Here is an 18,784-nt window from a genome sequence, read left to right as displayed (position 1 = left end):
ATATATATATATATATATATATATATATATATATATATATATATATATATATATATATCGAACAATTTCTGCAATACTAATAATAAACATCAACACCAGTTTATGTGCAATGATAAAATTCCATCTTTAAAAGAAGCACACCTTTTAAGAATCATTTGCACTTGTTATTATTCTTTTTTCATAATAAAGAAAAGGCGTTGGCTTTATTTTTCAACAATAACTTAAAGTATAGCTTTTCTTTAAATTTCCCCAGAGTTGATTCAATATGACAAACTTAAGAGTCATTAAAAAAAGTCTATAAATATGTCAAAAAAGTGAATATTGGAACATTGTGCCTTAAAATACAAAAACACTGTTTTTTTATTTAGATTGCCTTGTCTGCAGCGCTGGAATCAGTGGGTCTCTTCATCGTCCTATTTAAAACTTTGACATCGGGATCAACAATTGCAGGTGTAAGCGCAATGCAATTCGGGTTCATCATTCCAATAATATTCTACACCATTAAAGGAAATAGAGTTTTTCGACCCTTATCATTTTTGTCGATAATCATCATGCTCGCAGGTTCAGGATTGATAATATTTATTTACATTAAGGAATCGAGAAGTGAAGTATGGGCTTTGGTTGGCGTTGTTGTTGTATTTTTGTCCATGTTTCCGTATCTAAACAACAAAATATTCAAAATGGAAAAACCAACTGCTCCAAATTATCGCCAAGATACACAGCCAGGATCAATCAATCACGACGGCTCTGATTCGTCGGAACCCTTGATGCAAGGTTCGTCGTCGACTATAAGCTATCATACCTTTCACTCAAGCTCTAGTAGTAACATGACTGGAATAAAGAACGTTACACCAGACGAAAACTATACACCCCCTGATAATGCAAGTGCTTGGAAAGTTGTACTGATTTCTGCTTTTTTCAAAATCGTTATGATTATAAGCGCGATTTTTATACTGTTTGCGATGAAAAGGATGAATTTTCAAGATGCATGGGACTTAGGATGGAATTGGAGTACCAGTGACAAAACATGCCCTTTAGTCATTGCCCACATTGCAACGAGTTTAGTTGCATTGGTCACCGCTGTCTTTGCGTGTCGTACATGTATAGACCGAGGAGCGTTTTTGATGCCCCTTCTACTCTCATCTCCTGTGGTCTATATTCTGCTGGTGTTATCCCGCTCTTGTAAATGGCTTGAGACTTTTCTCGACCAACCATCAATGTTTTGTGCAAACAGCGTAAACGTTGAGTACAGTGTTTGGGCCATTGTGTGTGCCACAATGTCGATCTGGTTGGTTTATGGAAGACTTTTCTGGTGTCTCAAAAGACAGGTTTTACTCAAAGAAACTCAGGTAAAAATTACTGTTATTTTATAGCCAAATGCATAACCAATCATTTTTTCCATAGAACTGTTCTAATTGTTTTTTATCATTTAAGTTCTGGAATTTTTGCGTTAAATCTATAATTTATGATATTAACCTTAGCCAAATTTATTTTGTTGTGTTTTTTTCTCCATCTTTTTGACTAGCTTTGCAAGGTTTTTTTGTTGTTTTTTGTTGCTGTTTGTTTTAAATTTTTACATCTTTCAGCTTTTCTGGTATCCGACCTACAATAGTGTTATGCTTGAACAATGGATGTTTCTTAATAAGAAATCAAACATAGAACAAGAAAAATACAACAACGACGCATCTAGGAGAAATGACGAGAAAACCCGAGTTTACATATGTACAACTATGTATAGAGAGGTAACGTTTGTTTATAATAATAATAGATGAAATACTATGCAGCATATTATCAACATGTAAAATATACATTTTACATGGTGATAATTATCATAAATGCTATTTTAATATGGAGCTCATGGCTCAGTGTCATAGGCGTTAGGCAAGTTTCCCGAAAGGTAGTTGGTTCAAACCCCGCTGTTGTCACTTCATGTTGTGCACTAAAACAAGGCACTTTATCTACATTGTCTCAGTCCACCCAGCTGATATTGGGTACCGGCTTACGCTGGGAGATAACCTACGATGGTCTGGCGTCCCATCCAGGGGGAGTTAATGACTCTTATCCGCTTAACACCAGGGAAACCGGCGATAGTCATCGGCCATATGAGCCGAATGACACGGGGAAGGATTTTTTTTAATTTAAATGTGGACTCGATTTATTTGTGCTTTAATACAAGTAAATCGAGTGAAAACTGTCAATTGTTTTAGATGTTATAAACGTTTTACCTTATTTAACTTTGTCAATGGGTACTTAATATTTTTTTCTTCTTAGCATTGATTAATTGGTTATCAGCAAACATAGGTATTAAGATTTTAAAATTTTAAGCGGAATAAATTTGATCTTTGTAATTGCCAAGACATGAACTTTTACTTTACAATGGATTTGTAATTTGAGTGGATCTACATTTTTTAGACATGTACTCGTTTAACAAAGGATCGTGCTTTATATCAATTTATCAAGATTTAAAAAAAGAATTACTATAAACCTGGAATCTAGGCGAGGACTGCGCACAATCGGTTTCTTTAAAAGGGATAAGGACGTTGTAGTGTAAAATTATTTTTCAATGAATTTGTTTGATTTTTTCAAGTTTCAACATTTAGATTACCTCTACAACAGATATTATTTTTGTGTATAAACACAAAGTCTAGAATTGAATTCCTAATTTGTTGATGGTATGATGATTTGTTAACACTAATGAATCTAATTTACCGTCCAGAAAAACGGGGATAGGAGTGGGGTGTGGTTAACTAAAGATACAGATCATTTACCAATACATCATTTGATTGATTACATAAAAAAGGTCCTCTACCTTTTTTTTCCTTCCAGAACATATATGATATTCAGCAACTTAGAATAACGTATAATATCGGAAAAAGAAATACGCTTTGTTGTAAATCAAGTACAATGATATTGAAATTCAAATATTCAAATTGCAATCAAATAAAACACTTCTTTAAAAAAATTGCATGTACATTGACAAACATTATATTATTATAAACTTAAAAATAGACATTAGGGTGTTTTTTTCCCTCGCACTGATCCTCTAAAAGATGTCATATTTGGATAATTCAAATTCTTGAATTTTTCTTTGTGTAAATTGTCAAACTACGTAAGCTTATGAGAAAAGAAAACAAATCTAATCGAGAAACTGTTTTTCAAGTCAGCTGAGAATGCACAGGGTTTCCAATAATATAAGTTACACAAGGTTAAAACAATTATTTATTCCATCTAAAATCATATATTATTTCGACTTACATCTGAACATTTGTTTTCAAAGTGCATCAAAATCGACGATATTTTTTTTTTTACAAAATAAATATTTTTTTAAAGTGCTTTGTAGGAAACCTATTACAGAATTTGTATTTGGTTACAATCGCTCTGACCGATTAGCCGGTTAGCGATTGCATTGTATATTATATAATGTTCTGATTTTAATTCTATGATCATCGCCTGATAACGAAGTATAATTCAGATATTTTGCTCAAAGCACTGTTATTTACTTAAATCAATTTTGCAGAGTAGAAAAGAGATGCAGCAGCTGTTAGACTCTATTCAAAAGATCAGTCAGGTCACATCAGCAAAGATCTGTTTTGAGTCTCATATTTTCTTGGACGGTGCCGTCAGAGAAAACGAAATGACCGAATTTGCTCTTCAGCTAATTGGTCTACTGAATGATGCTTTACGTAAGTAAAGAAATAGAAAGAAAGAAAATAATAATAAAGAGAACGAAAGGAAAAGAACGAAAGTGCATGGAGATAATTAAAATAGAGAGCCTCATAAGTCTATAAAAAATGTTTTATCTTATAAGAAAGACACAGACTGGTTATTTAATGTTAATTTAAAGTTAATTTATTACATGCAAAAAGAACGATATTTGGTTTAAAATTCACTGGTTGGTATAACGGACCAAAAAAAAGGAAGAATACATTAGTTAAAAAAGGATAGAGAAAGATAAAGAAAAAGGAAAATAAATATAGTTTTTTTGCCTTATTATGAACGATCAAATTGAGATAAGTTAAATAATGCGGTGTCTATTTCACCCTTATTGGACATTTTCGGTTGGGTTAACATTTATTTCGACTTGCTAATATCGATGAAATGTATGGAACCCCCAAAACACTAAAATTCTGTATTTCGTATAAATGTTTTCTGAAATGTTGCAATTTTTCAATATGGCAAAAAAATAAGTATTTTATGTCAAAGTTCACAATTGTATACTAAAAGCCAATTGAATTTAGATAAAAATTACAACAACTTTTTTTTACCATTTTATTCTTTTGAAAGCTGCATGTAAAATGTAGCAAAATTTATCGCTTTCTTATTTGTTCTCAGTGGAGTTGTCAATTGTACTGTACACACATGTATTTATTTTAATAAATGACTGACGAAAGTCCAGATTCGTTCATTGATATTGTTCGTAATGTGTTTGCATTTCAAAGAGATACAATCCCAGCATGTTAACTGCTTACGCCAAACAGCAGTAAACTGCTCTTTTTGATTTGGTTGAGATGTTTCCTTATAAATCATATGATATCATCTTTATTTAACATTAGAATAATAACGGTGAAAAAGAAAGAAATTACTGTAATTTCTTATCGAGTAATTAAATGTGTATTGTTATCAATTTATGTCTTGACCAACCATAAGCGAATGGAGGCAAATGTTAAATGTTGAAAAAAAAAATATCATCTTCAGAAGGTGCAATAGATCGAATATCCTTTGAAATATAGAGACCAAACACAGATCCCAAGAACTTAATTATTCGGGATATATACATTTTCATGCTATTCACGCACAGATTATAGTTGAAAGTTTGGGTAAAATACGGTATATTGAATATGGGTTTTCAGGTCATCAAAATGATCAAAATCATCCCCTTTCCAAAGGAGTGCGTTTTACTTGCCAATGAAATTTATCCAAACCGTTATCAAATCGGAACTCCGTTCACTGCACAGCAAATAGATAGAGAAAAACCATAGGTTATACGAAAATGCAACAGAATTATATCATCACAGCGATCAATTGTAGAAATTGCAGAAAGATCAATCGCAAAACTGAAAGCCTATATATATAACTCATACATGTAACAGTGTTTGGCGACATCTCAGATCCATGATGTCTACTGCTGTGTAAATAACAGCAGGATTTTCTAATAGAAAAACAATATATTGTTGCTGTTATCTTGTTAAATTTGTTAAAGGGATGGAAGGGGGGGGGTTACTAGTATATAAAGTTGTAATAAAATGTCGAAAAAAAATGGCCCATTTCATATACATGTACATACACCTACAGGAAGACAAAAATTTATACAATTTTTTTTCCAGTCATAACAACGATCACATAGTGGGTGCAAGGATGCTATAGCTGATTCTACATGCATGTTGCTTTTTATATTTTATACTAGATATTAATGACGTCCTTGAAGGTACGAAGACATGGACACCCTACGGGCTGAAGCTTAGTTGGAGGCTTCCAGGTCCAAATAAAATGATATTTTGTATACACCTGAAGGATTCAACAAAGGTACAATTTAAAGCGGGAAATGAGATAGCTATGAGCAAGTAATTGTTTAAACTTTTAAATTTATTCAATTTTAACTTTAGGTAAAGAAAAAGAAAAGGTGGAGCCAGATAATGTACATGTCCTACATTCTCGATTTTTTAAGCAAACAGCATGTTGACCGATATGGAAATCAAATTGGTAGGTCAAATGCAAATGTGAATATCCCAATTTGAAAATAAAACATCGTGAGCTTAAAACGGTTAGATATCTGAGATATCTGAGCTTCATGTCGATAGCTATTTAATCAAGCCTATGGCTAAATAGAAATAGATATTTAAAAGAAATAATACGCTGATATTTATATCAGTTTTAAACTTATCATTTTGATTCTATCTCGGATTCTAGTATAATTCTAGGTAGGTAATATGCTATTAAATAAATATAAATGATTGAATTTGGTAAAATTGAAAAAAAATATATATAAGGACTAGCATTAAGGTTCATGAAAACTTAAAATACGCAATTTTTTTTTTAGAAACTTCTGATGTGCATTTTCATTGAGCACCATGCATATGATATAAAAATTATATAAACATATTAAATTTGTAACGAAGGAAAAACATTCAAACGTTTATAGTGAAAGAAAATTCCTTTCTTTTAAGTTTATAATGGCTATCAAATGAAACTGGAGAAAAAAAAACACGGGAGCCCTGGAATAATATAATTATGATTTTTTAAAGAAGTATATAAAACAATTATACTTTTCAATAAGTCTTTTGAGTATGTGTGTATACAATATAGCTTTTTTCGGCAACAGCATGTTACTTAAGTAATATGCAAAGATATTTTGTTACATATAGCCCTGAATACATGCACATAGTCACTATATTAGATCTGAAGAGTGTTGTATTCAATGACAGATACCAACAATTTCATCTTGACGACGGATGCCGATGTTCAATTCACTCCTGAGTCCGTAGAGGCTCTGCTTGATCTGATGCTAAGAGACACTTCCGTTGGAGCTGTGTGCGCGCGCATCTATCCACTGGGTAGTGGACCGGTTGTGTGGTATCAGAAATTTGAATACGCTGTTGGACATTGGTTCCAAAAGGTTTGTTTGAGTATGATTTGCATAATGTAAATGTTATATTTACAAAACCATTTAACCATCCAAACTGTTACATTAAAGATTATTATGTGTTAACATGATACTGTTTGTTCTACATGATACATTAAAATATATGATAATAAACATGCTCGAACTTGTTAAAATAATGACTGATTATAGTGATGTTGTGTTTCATTACGGATAATGACAATGATATAACTAATAATGAGAGTTATTAGAGCATTAGAAGTTATAAAAGCGGTATATGTAATAAACAATTCTTAGGCTGCAGAACACGTACTAGGATCTGTCCTGTGCGCTCCTGGATGCTTTAGCGTGTACAGATGTTCAGCTCTAAGGAAAATTTTACCCAAGTATACCTCCAGTGTTGAAAGAGCGTTTGATTTCCTTATAAAAGACATGGGTGAAGACAGATGGCTTTGCACACTTATGGTTATATTTATTCTCTTATTCTTCAGTAAAAATCGTTATTTCATACATTTAATATCCGTACGTATTCATAATAGAGCAGAATAAATAATGCTTACGACAATCTTGCATTTTATATAACCTTCTCTTGGGTTATTACTCTACAACCACCAGGTACATGGTGGAGAATAGAGTACTGTGCCGCATCAGAGAATGGAACCTACTGTCCGGAGGAATTTGAAGAATTCTACAATCAAAGACGCCGCTGGATAGCTTCAACTTTGGCTAACTCACTTTCTTTGATCACAAACTGGAACCTTATACGAAATTCAAACCATCGAATCTCTTATCTGTTTTGTTTATATCAGATCATTCTTCTTGTTTCAACGTCTATTGGACCAAGCACAGTTATAGTCATTGTTGCTGGCAAGTATGATGAAACTACCAAAATAACCGCATAACTTTCGTTGTCTTCTTTATTTTTTATTATGTTAGAATTTGCTTAAACGTACTATTTTTTTTCATGCCGTATTTAGGGGGATTGGCTTACGCCTGGGATATCAACATTGTAATATCAGTGGTACTACAAGTTTTCGTCTGTGTTATTTATGCCGGGATATGTTTGTTCCGAAATGAAAAATGGCAGATGCAGGTATAATTCTCAACAACAAAAAAATCCATGCTATGTTCTGTTGATTGCAAACATAAAATAATTACCATGATCGTTTTCTTTACCTTATCTAGTCTGGGAAATTAATTACTTTCCTGTATGCTGTCGTCATGGCCGCTGTGTTTGTCGGCCTGTTAGAACGGATAGCGAAGGAGATAATCGGTATTACCTCTGATATCGGGGAAATAGTCACAACCACTACAGTAAAGCCAACGATTCCTCCGGGAGGTAAAAAAAACCCCTTAAGGACGTTTTATACTCAGGGATTTGAATTCTTAAATTCGGAGGTTTATAAAGTTCAATATCATGAGTAAAATTTGTTCTAAACACTAAAAGTATTTATGAAATGAATTATTATTGACAAACCATTCGATATTTTACTATATTATGGAATTAGGCTCAAACGAAGTTGGACTTTCAGCAAAACAGAGGAAATTCGGACTAAAATTTTCAGATTCTGTTTTTCACTGAAATAAATTTGGCAGTACTGTATTATTCAAAGTAAAGATTTTATTTTTAAGTCTACATAATTTTGCATTCTTTCTGTTGTTTTATTTTTTGTAAAATTGAATCAAAAAAGGGTAGAAATTTGACAACTGATAGAGGGAATTCTGACTTGATTATTTATAAAAATTGTGAATGAAAACTGCTATTCATAAAGTGTTTTTCATTTGTTAAAAGAGTTTAGCAATTTGTATTATTTTCACAATAAAGAAAATCTTAATCATAGTGTAAAATTTTTAGGGATTTTTCTTAAATTTTTAATAAATATTCAATGGTCATTATCTCAAAAAGTAGGTCATTGACCTACTTTTTTGAAAGTGTTAAAAACACTAAGTAAAACATGATAGGTCTTTTTCACACGATAGATGGTTTTCCATTATCATCAATGGGATTTTTTTTTCATTCTGAGTAAATGTATACCTTAATTTAATTCAGAAAATATATGATGGGATAATATGGGTTTTTACCTTAAAGGCCGAAGTTTTTAACCTGGTGGTTTACCTCAGGTAGTTCAGGTTGGGGTGGAGCCTATATCGATAAAGGTGTGAAGCCACGAGGGAAATTCACTCGCTTGTGTATATACAACTCGCTTGTTTGTTTAAACAAAACATCAAAAAGTTTAACACTACCCTGAAGTTCACTTGTATGTATGAAACAATAATTCGATCGGCAATTAGTTGATGTTTATTAGTATTACTGCTAAAATCCAATTGTTAACAGCATAAACTTAATATTGTCATTATTAATCGGAAACCCCCTCGACATTTTCAATTTCATTGAAAAAAAAATACATATTTTTTATTTACACCAACGAAGCACAGGATTCTAGCAGCACTTTTCAAGTACTTTAGGTCATATGCTTTTGATCTATGCCAAATTCAACCTTCATAATATTCGAGGTAGTGTTACACTTTTGCGGGTTTTTTTTGTACACACTGACAGAGGAAAGGCCGGTCAGGCCACATAAATGTTTGTCTACTTACCTTATACTACTCGCAAATAAAACAAAATATCCATGCTCGTATTATCCTGATTATATCCAAACTGACATTAATCTAAATCTTGTGTATCTGTATGAAATAAGTCTTATTTCTGCATTGTTTACACTGGATTCCAATGATTTGTCTCCCGACATGATTTTCTCTACTAAACATGAATATGACGTTATAAATGATAAATATACGCAATACAGAAAAAATCGAAGATATATTCAGTTAGAAGAAATTCTAGTGACATTTTACGCTTGTGGTTTTTATAATTTAGACCAGAAAAAAAGTAAAAATTGACATGTTTCTGATGAAAATATGACATCATACTGCTTATTGTGACGTCATTTCGATCAGAGGAATTTTTAATCAATCGATCGCTGAGAGTTGCCTTATCATACCCGCTCATGAACATGTTTTATTTTTTTTATTCTTTCTTTTATGTTTTTATCCAGCTGTTTCGATAGGAACAAAACATCAGAAGACTCTGGTAAGAAGTTTCCAAAGAAAGAACTATAAGAACATATTTTTGTACCCTTGTGCATTTAAAATAACCTTCCTTATGAATAAATCTAGCCAACTGTAGGCACAAAATCCCTCTGCTGCATTAAAAAAAATTAAATCAAAAGATACCAAGCGTGTCCTATGCAAGCATCGGGGGGTAGAGTATATTTTTCACAAAACTACCAAAAAAAAAAAAATAATATTTATGCATTGCATACCTAAAGTATTCTATTACATTAGTATGTTCACATCGTTACTTTATGGATGGGTTGAGGATGACATTCTGTTTCCTAAAAATAACACAGAAAAAAAAATAGAGGAGCAACTTTATAAAGAAGAACATTTGGAATTTGACTAAAATGAGTCATGGGACCTAGTAAATTGTAGATAAGTTGAATAATTAAAAAACAACAGAAAATGTATACGTCAATAATAAAAGTTAGTTTTATTGAATTCAAAAAATTAGATATTTGTTTCGATTTTTTATACACATAATTGCTGAAGTCTGCAATGTAAGTAATCGATGTCCCATTTTATTATCTATTAGTCCGGCTTTTGAAATTTTAAGGGAGAAACTTGTTTGTTTCTTTGATTTTGTTTTTGATAATAATGTGTTTAATATAGACAAACACAGAGCATTGTTAAATAAAATCTTTGTTGATTTGCCAATGTTCTTAACTTGCTAATTTAATCGTCAAGGTTTGGTCACACCGGACGATTCTGGCGAGGAGAGTGATTCAGGTAACTTACAAATAGTGTCGAATTGATAACGAATATCACATGTAATAACAATACTCCCAAATATGTGTTCTTTATCTTGAATTTCTCATTTACTTTTATAAATAGTTTACTTTAAATAGAACTAAACAAATTCCCCCATCATATAGTGAAAAATGACAAATTATGTTTAGCTGTTAGATAATTTTTTTCTATAATGATTTTTTTCTTAAGATATTGTCCCTGAAGACTTTGACAGCGACAAAGAAGATACAGGTATAGAAATTAAAGCAGTATATTAAAAAGAAACAGAAATATTTTTTAGATCATTTCTTCTATTTAGTTGACACTATTTTGATAATTGAATATTATGATAAATTCATTCAATTCCTGCCAGAACATTAATTTTGTTGTGTTTTCATATGTTTTTTTTTATCATGCAAAACAATAAAGCTAATCAAAGAACATGCTAAGGTATATCTAATTCAGATAAAAATCTGATTTTAAACAAAATCATGGTTCAATATATAGTAAATGGTATACATATACCATTGAAAGGTTTGTTTTAAAATAGAGTTGAATTGTCTTGTAAGATATTTTCTCTTTAATATTATCACAGTGGGGTAATTTAATATAAATAAAACTGAGAAAACTGTGACATATAGAACTATCATAAGTGAAAGGAATATGATACGAATCCTAACGTAAATCATTATCATATGTGTTAATTGTTGTCAAATTTCAGAATTAAAAAAAAACAAATTGAACTTTTATATGTTCCCACCATCCAAAGGTTCACGTTGGGTGTTGTAGAATAATATAGATGCATAAAGCATGGTACATATTGCAGAATGCAATATAAAAAGCAAAATAATTCCTATTAATCACCCCCTTTCCTTTTTTTTCATCTACTAATCATGACTTGGATTCTTTTTATTTTGAAGAACCGTTTAGACAAATCATCTTTCATAAACAACTTAATAAACTTCAGAAACATAATAAACACTTTTTAATGAATTTTTAAAATTGTGCTGAAGTATTTATTTTGCAGAGAAATATATCTAAGTGAAACATATGAGGGTTTTTTGGAAAGCTTTTCAAAAACTCAATTTAAAATCATTGATATCATAGTATTATTTCTGAATAATAGTGGATACATGATGCTGCATAACGAAATTATAAAAGATATCTTATAATCTTTTATGAATAGCGCGACAATACTAAACTCTGATAATAATATGCTTGAAGTACATTGGATCGTATATCAGATTTACAATGCATATGATTTTAAAAGGTTGAAAACACGCTTCAACTACGATGAATTTATTTTAGATAATGAAGAACAAAAAAATAGTGATGAAGAAAGTGAAAATAAACAAAAACCCCCTAATGTTGAAAAATGGCTTCCTAAAGGCATGAAGGTAAGATAGAGATACTTGGAAAGAGAAAGGGTAGGTATAAAAGTGAAGTATTTTATATGCAAAATATAACTACAGACAAGAACAATTGAACATGAGATAAAATAAATCAGGATTAGAGCATAAAAAGAAATATAAGCCTGTATTTTCTGAACTATAAAGTAAAATACCAGTTTATGCAAACTGATATAATATTTCATTCGACAGAAATATGCTCGGGTCTTTATCAAAAATGGCTTTGAAAACACATATTTTCTTGGAATGCTGACCGAAACAGACTTGAAACGATTAGGGATCAAGAAACTGGCCCATCGCATAAATTTGTACCAGAAAATACGAGATATTCCTAAATTCACAATACCAGTAGCCGTACCAGTAAGTTATTATAGTTTACAATTCCTATTTGTGTATTTTGATTAATAAACAGATTTCTGACGAATCAATTGCAGTTTCTATTGAGTTGTAAACATTAGCATTGTTATTATGTTCTAATTAAGTACAGTGTATGCTGTTTGAACGTTTTTAGCTCACCTGAGCTGAAAGCTCAAATGAGCTATTCTGATCACATTTTGTCTGTCGTCCGTCTGTCCGTCTGTCCGCCTGTTCGTCTGTAACCTTTTTTTTATATTTTGAACCTCGTCTCTAAAATTGCTTGGCCAATTTCAACCAAATTTTGCACAGAGCATCCGTATAGGAAGACGAATATGAATTGCAGAAATGAAATACCGATCTTTATTCAAAGCGGAGAAAACCTCGAAACTGTAGAAAAAGGGGATGCATTTTAAAAATTATTCTTCTGAAGAAATACTGAGACAATTTCAAAGTAATTTAGCATAAATATTTTTTATGGAAAGGAAAATATGAATTGCAAAAATTAAGGGCTATTTCTGTTTAAAATCTGAGTTATTACGAAAATAATAATAAAGGAGGCATGTTTCAATCAGTTTATAGCTTCGGGTTCGGTATTCCATACGAGTATCGATAAAATGGGGAGGCAAACCCGGGCCGGGACAAAATAAATGCCGAGGCAGATCGGGATTTTTCAATTTACGTCGATGATAATGAACCAATGTCATTGAAATCCTTTCGATATACTAATAAAGGGATAATGAGTTATGACGTCATAATATACGCCCCGCCTCTGCATTTCCATATATAGAAAATATACCGAAAACAGCAGTTTAAGCAAAAAATACGGCTGATTTAATACTGCATAAGAAAAATATAACTACGAATCACTCATGTAAGTTTACAACAATCAGAATATACGAAGAATTTCCATAACGCATTTGTCGTATGGGTGTGAATCTGCGTCTCAAAAGCGCTCGTCAGACGATGTAAACACGTGTAGCTGGTATCCCGATGATGGCGATTTTTTGATGATTTATCAGGTATGTAGAATAGATATACAGTGTATTTGTAATGTACCAGATAGCTTAATAACTATTTTATTGTGATTCAATACTGTTGATGCATTTCTGATCGACTTATTGTGTTGTTTCGTTCAAAACATGAGGAGAGACTGCATTGCTTACATTTAGGCCTATACAAAGTAGGCTACATGTAGCTTTAAATTTATTGCCAGTCCGTTAAATTGTTGATCATTTTCACCAATCGACACGAATCAGTTCATAGTACTTGTACTGACAATATTTAGCTTTACACAACTGTTAGTTTTTTTTTCAATTTGTAAGTAAACAATACGTACTGTACAAAGACTGTGCATGAAAACAGCTGATTTGATTTTCTGAAAATCAGAACAGTACAGGCTAAAAGATGCTGATTTTATTTTCTGGAAATTGATGAGCAGCTTTTCAATAACATCTTTCTACTGTGTTCAATATTCTTCCATGACAGTTCATTTATATTTTTTGCACATTCATCCAGTTGATATAAGATGTTTATGCACATTAATTTTTAATTAGTATTAGTTAGTTTTTAGAACTCAGTATATTACTATCATAACACTGTTTGAAATCTTGTCATCTGGGTTCATACTTATGATGCTGTACTATTGGTATTAAAAAAAACACCCAAATAATAATAAACAAATGACTGCATGTCTCCATCTGATTTTCTCAAAATGAGGAATCTACATTCATGGTCATATATGGTATTGTTTGTGTAGAATGTGCATGTGTAACTTTCAAATAATATTTGAAGTGTTGGTCATTTTACCCATCCATGCAAAATATATGTAGACCTTTCACAAAAATGTTCAAATTATTGTTGACATGTTCTTATGTGCATGTAAATTAAATTGTATGACTTCCCATAATTATTTTTTGTTTTTTTACAGAGTAATTTGAAAAGTGTCGCACTTATTTGAGAAAAAAAAGGCTTGAAGAAAATGTAAGTAAATAACATACATGTATACAAACACAATAATTTATCATTGAAATAATGAAAAATCTGATAATTCTATGAGAAAATTCAATTAGACAAAGCATTTCCATGTTTGAATGGTTTCATGTTTTAATATGATTGATAGAAACCTATTTTATTTATAAATCTTCAATTTTGAATAGTTCATGTTTACAAATTACTCATACACATATTAACAATACATTGGAATGTTTTCACACTGACCGCACCAGCATTATAATATCAATCTTGTATAAAATCAGTTAAAAGAGAGAGAGAGAGAGAGAGAGAGAGAGAGAGAGAGCGAGAGCGAGAGAGAGAGAGAGAAGTGCACTTTTAAGGTCATGCCAGGTAAAATAAAGAGGTGCAATAAACTATCATGCACATATCAGGGGTGAGGATGCTAATAAATTCAAATTGATCAAACTGAAAAAATATTTCAAAGCTGTATTTGAATTTGTGCAAAATTTAAATGCACATCAAAACATAATGAAATGTTTATTAAGAGAAACAATTCCATTTATTGTCTATCAAATTGTAGAAAATACTCCATGTCAGTCTTTCAGCCATTTTGATTACAAGTTAAACTTACTGAAATATGTATAATTTTCATTTTAGCTGGTACCTGCTTTGTTTTGGGATTTACATAAATGATGTTCTTATTGGTGACAATTTACCTGCACACTTATACTGGGGTCATATAAAAGATGAAATGATGAAAAGAAAAACCTGAATTTTAAGAACAGGAAGACTGTGTTTTTGAAGAAGTCATACCATAAACACATTGACATCATATAAATAAATTGCGATTTTGAGTTTGCATGCATATTTGTCAGGTTTAAATGATGTCACAGAATTTGTTTTCCAGAAATTTCTTTTATCTTCTTGAATCAATAAAACTAATGAACCAAATATAATTGTTTTTATATTCATAATTTTGTTTGAGAAGTGAAAGGGGAAATTTACTTAAGTTAATATATTAAATTGCTATATGCTGCATGTATTAAGGATGTAAATGGGTGGGAGAGAGAGAGAGAGAGAGAGAGAGAGAGAGAGAGTCTCTGATATACGAAAATTCAGACTTATTTAAATTCTATATATTGATGTGAACCAAAATGTATTTTGATCGCCCTTGTCGCAGGATTTACACACCCTCTTTTCTTTCTCAGTAATGAGAAATGAGCAATTGGAATTTATTTTGTGAATGAGCAGATATGCTACCCCCCCCCCCCCCCCAATCATTCTGCATGTGTTGAATAATTTTAATGGGTGTTAAAATTAAAAGTGTAACATGTGTAACACAAAGGTGAATACTGTTGATTTGCTTTACCTGGCCACTGGCAAACTGAATAAAGTTACACCTTTGAACCCCCCTCCCCAAAATAATATTTACAGACCCAAGCAGTGCTATAGAATTTGCAGTCATTGGGCAAAGGCAGTACATGCATTCATCTAGCATTTAATCATTGGGAAAAAAAAACTCCATATCTTATTTTCTAATATATATTATCCGGGACGAAAATATACTCTGATATCATGAGACCAATTTAGTTTTACTGATATCAGAGCCAATTTGACACCCAACCCCTCAAATAATTGTGTACAATTAGCTCTTATATATTTTTCTAAAATCCCTAAAACATATTAAGAACTCATTAACTCCGCGAATGCGGTTAACCAAGAAAACTGATACACAGCAGTTTTTTGTTTACATCCATGATGCGACAGAGGAAATGCGGGCGATTCATCGTAACCTTCTTGTCTCTTTTAGAATAAATAAAACATAAATACTATGTTTAAATAACCATTTACATAATGTAATGTTGAAATATATCTTAAAATTAATTCGAATTAGGTGATAAAACGACATCGCGCCTATATCAGAAGAGTTATCGCTCAAAGAGTTACCTCCCCTTTTGGGATCACTTGTGCGTTTGAAATGTGTATTGATCTGAGAGACCTTCCAGATTGAGAAATTAAATACAAAAGTTCAAGTGCAAGACGGCTATGGATATTATTAAACTTGATATAAGTTTCTTCCCCTTTGCAAGTTCTTTATGAAAACTGATGCTCATTTGTTGAGAGATGAAGGTTTACTTTGTAATTTGAATCCAAATTTACAAAAATGCACTATTTTAGGAACAATTAGCCAGTTTTCAAAGATATTTACATAACAGGTAAACTTTACAACTGAATGAGCATTGATTTCTGTGATGTTTGGATAATTTTGAATATGTTGCCATATTATTTACTCTAAACTTTCTTTGCCTTGCCCTTGAACTTTTTGTCTCAATTTAGCATTGACGTTTTTTGGCTAAAAGAAGCCAGCGTGACCCTAAAAAGTCACGTGACCGTCAAATTTAGACATGGTCAAGTTAAGGTGACCCATATCTTTACAAAAACATCCAAAATAGTGTAGAACTATTCATTATGCAGAAATGAATAGACCAAAGCCAAACGACCTCCTTTTACTGCTGTTTAAAAGCAAAATGTTGCCTTAACTGTCCTGCGTACTTCTGAAACGAGGTTCTTTGTTTAAAGCAGCTATGACGTATGATGAACGGGTCGATCTGACAAAGATGAATTTGTTTGTTGTGAAACAGTTTGCGTGCAAAGGGAATCTTCTAAACATGCAAAATACATTGGTGCCGATATTTCAATGCGTTGACAGTTTTAACATAGGACAGTGGTGTTAGCTTGTTTTGAATTTCGTTCCGTTTTCATTATTTATGCTTTGTAACCTGGGAATTATGGCCTGTATTTTGTAATTTTTACGTATCAAATCAAACAACGACTTCGGTAAATCAGACAGTTTTCTGTTTACCTGCGCAAATTAAGCAAAATCTGATGTATTAACAAAGTACTAAATAAAATTCATTCTCTCGGTATTAGATGTGATCTTGTGTGTAATGGTTGATTAATGCAATGTGTTTTGTTGAGATGCTCGGCATTTTCTCGAGTTTATTCAGTTTAAATAAAGTTTAATATCGCTGACTGAAATATGTAGGTACTAGGGATATCAACAAGTACTCGAATACCGCTTGGTCACGCCAATCATCGACTAAAATTTTCTAAGTCGATTACTCGTCATAGATTGACGAAAAAAAAATTGAAAACATTTTTTTTTCTTAACGCGGCAATTTTTTTTGCCTTGAATAGATATAAGAGTTTTCTTTTCTCGGCATTTTTTATCATGTTACACTCTGTTCCATCGAACGGGTGTCCCTGGTATATTTTTAAGCAGCTAAAAATTGATTTGTTTTGAATTTGTAGATCAAATTATTGTTTTTCTACAACTTGTATTCAGTCATTATTTAAAGACAACACAAAATAGAAGTACTAATGCAAACATGCACTTGAAAAGATTCTTTTAATCATTTATTGGATTAGATGTTTGCATAAATCAAAAATCATCAAGGCTTTTGATTTTATAATCATTAACTTTAATTGTTGATTTGCCACGGCGCGGGACAGTGAAACAGGTCAAATTTGATTTGCCTAAGATGATATGGAGCTCAATTATGTGCAAGTGTCACAAGAAAAAGAAAAAAAGCTAAGACAATTGCTAACGGATGTTTAGATAAAATACTTTTTAATTTATTTGAAATCAAATACATATAGTATTATCATAAGTTCTTGTATTGTATTATTTATTTGATTTAGAAAGGACACACAGTTTGAAATAAATAAACAAGTACTCGACTATTGCTTGACTTAAAGCTCCGATTAATCGACTTAGCCAACCAAGTAAAATTAACATCCCTAGAAGGTATATATATGATTCAGTTTGAAAAATTAATTGACTGTGCTCTTTATTTGTTATAGTGCATGTTTCTTATGTTAAATTGTTTACAATTTCTATTTACTAACCATATTTGAGTGTTAAGCTTCGAATTATAAGCAAGATACATAGCTTTGCTCACAATTCTATGTTTGTTCACAGATCTGAGGCCATTTCTCAATTTAAAATGCTGAATAGGAAATACCAAGTTAAAAATCTTTAGCTGAATATAATAAACTCATGTGAACAAAATATGACTCAAACCTAGCAGAATTTAGAGCTCTGTATCTTGCTTATAATTCTACGATTGACACTGAAATTTTGGTCGATCATTAGAAATGTTTTTATAGGTTGTTGTTTATGTAATGGGTGTTTTCCACTTTTTTAAAATTATTCTGAAACAGCAAGCGTATGCTTAATTCAGTGTCATTACTAACTATAATGTGTATAATTTATAAAAAAAAAAAAAAAAAAAAAAACACGTGAAAAAAGTTGTTTTCGCCAGACCTGCACTCAATTCTTTCGAGGACAAAATATGAAGACAGAAAGACAAAAGAACACAATAATGGTTTAGCAAAATGCGTGGTTAAGGAAAACATTGAATAATATATATTAAATCCAATTCATGAGAATTAAATTCTATTAACCAATTTTATGAAAATTAATATTAAAAGGGCATGGTCACGAATTTGGTGAAAAATTATCTTTTTTATTTGTTTTTAATGTTTAAAATGCTTAAGTAAGGCATTTTTAATAGGCGAGCAATATTTGAGTGACTGTCGTCGAGTTGTAAGCAATATA

General features: G+C 31.4%; 1 long non-coding RNA gene and 1 pseudogene across 1 annotated transcript; both read left to right on the top strand.

Annotated features, from left to right (window-relative positions):
• LOC128173910 (uncharacterized) overlaps nt 1-18,784 on the top strand; it is a 29,692-nt pseudogene that overhangs the window by 703 nt on the left and 10,205 nt on the right.
• LOC128170787 (uncharacterized) lies at nt 13,175-14,963 on the top strand. Its single transcript, XR_008241901.1, has 3 exons — nt 13,175-13,229; nt 14,138-14,190; nt 14,821-14,963. It is a non-coding gene; the product is annotated as an uncharacterized LOC128170787 (long non-coding RNA).

The sequence above is a fragment of the Crassostrea angulata genome, chromosome 2 (genome assembly GCF_025612915.1).
Source record: "Crassostrea angulata isolate pt1a10 chromosome 2, ASM2561291v2, whole genome shotgun sequence".
Lineage (NCBI taxonomy): Eukaryota > Metazoa > Mollusca > Bivalvia > Ostreida > Ostreidae > Magallana > Magallana angulata.
The sequence above is the reverse complement of the archived record's forward strand: the minus strand, read 5'-3'. Positions and strand labels throughout refer to the sequence as shown.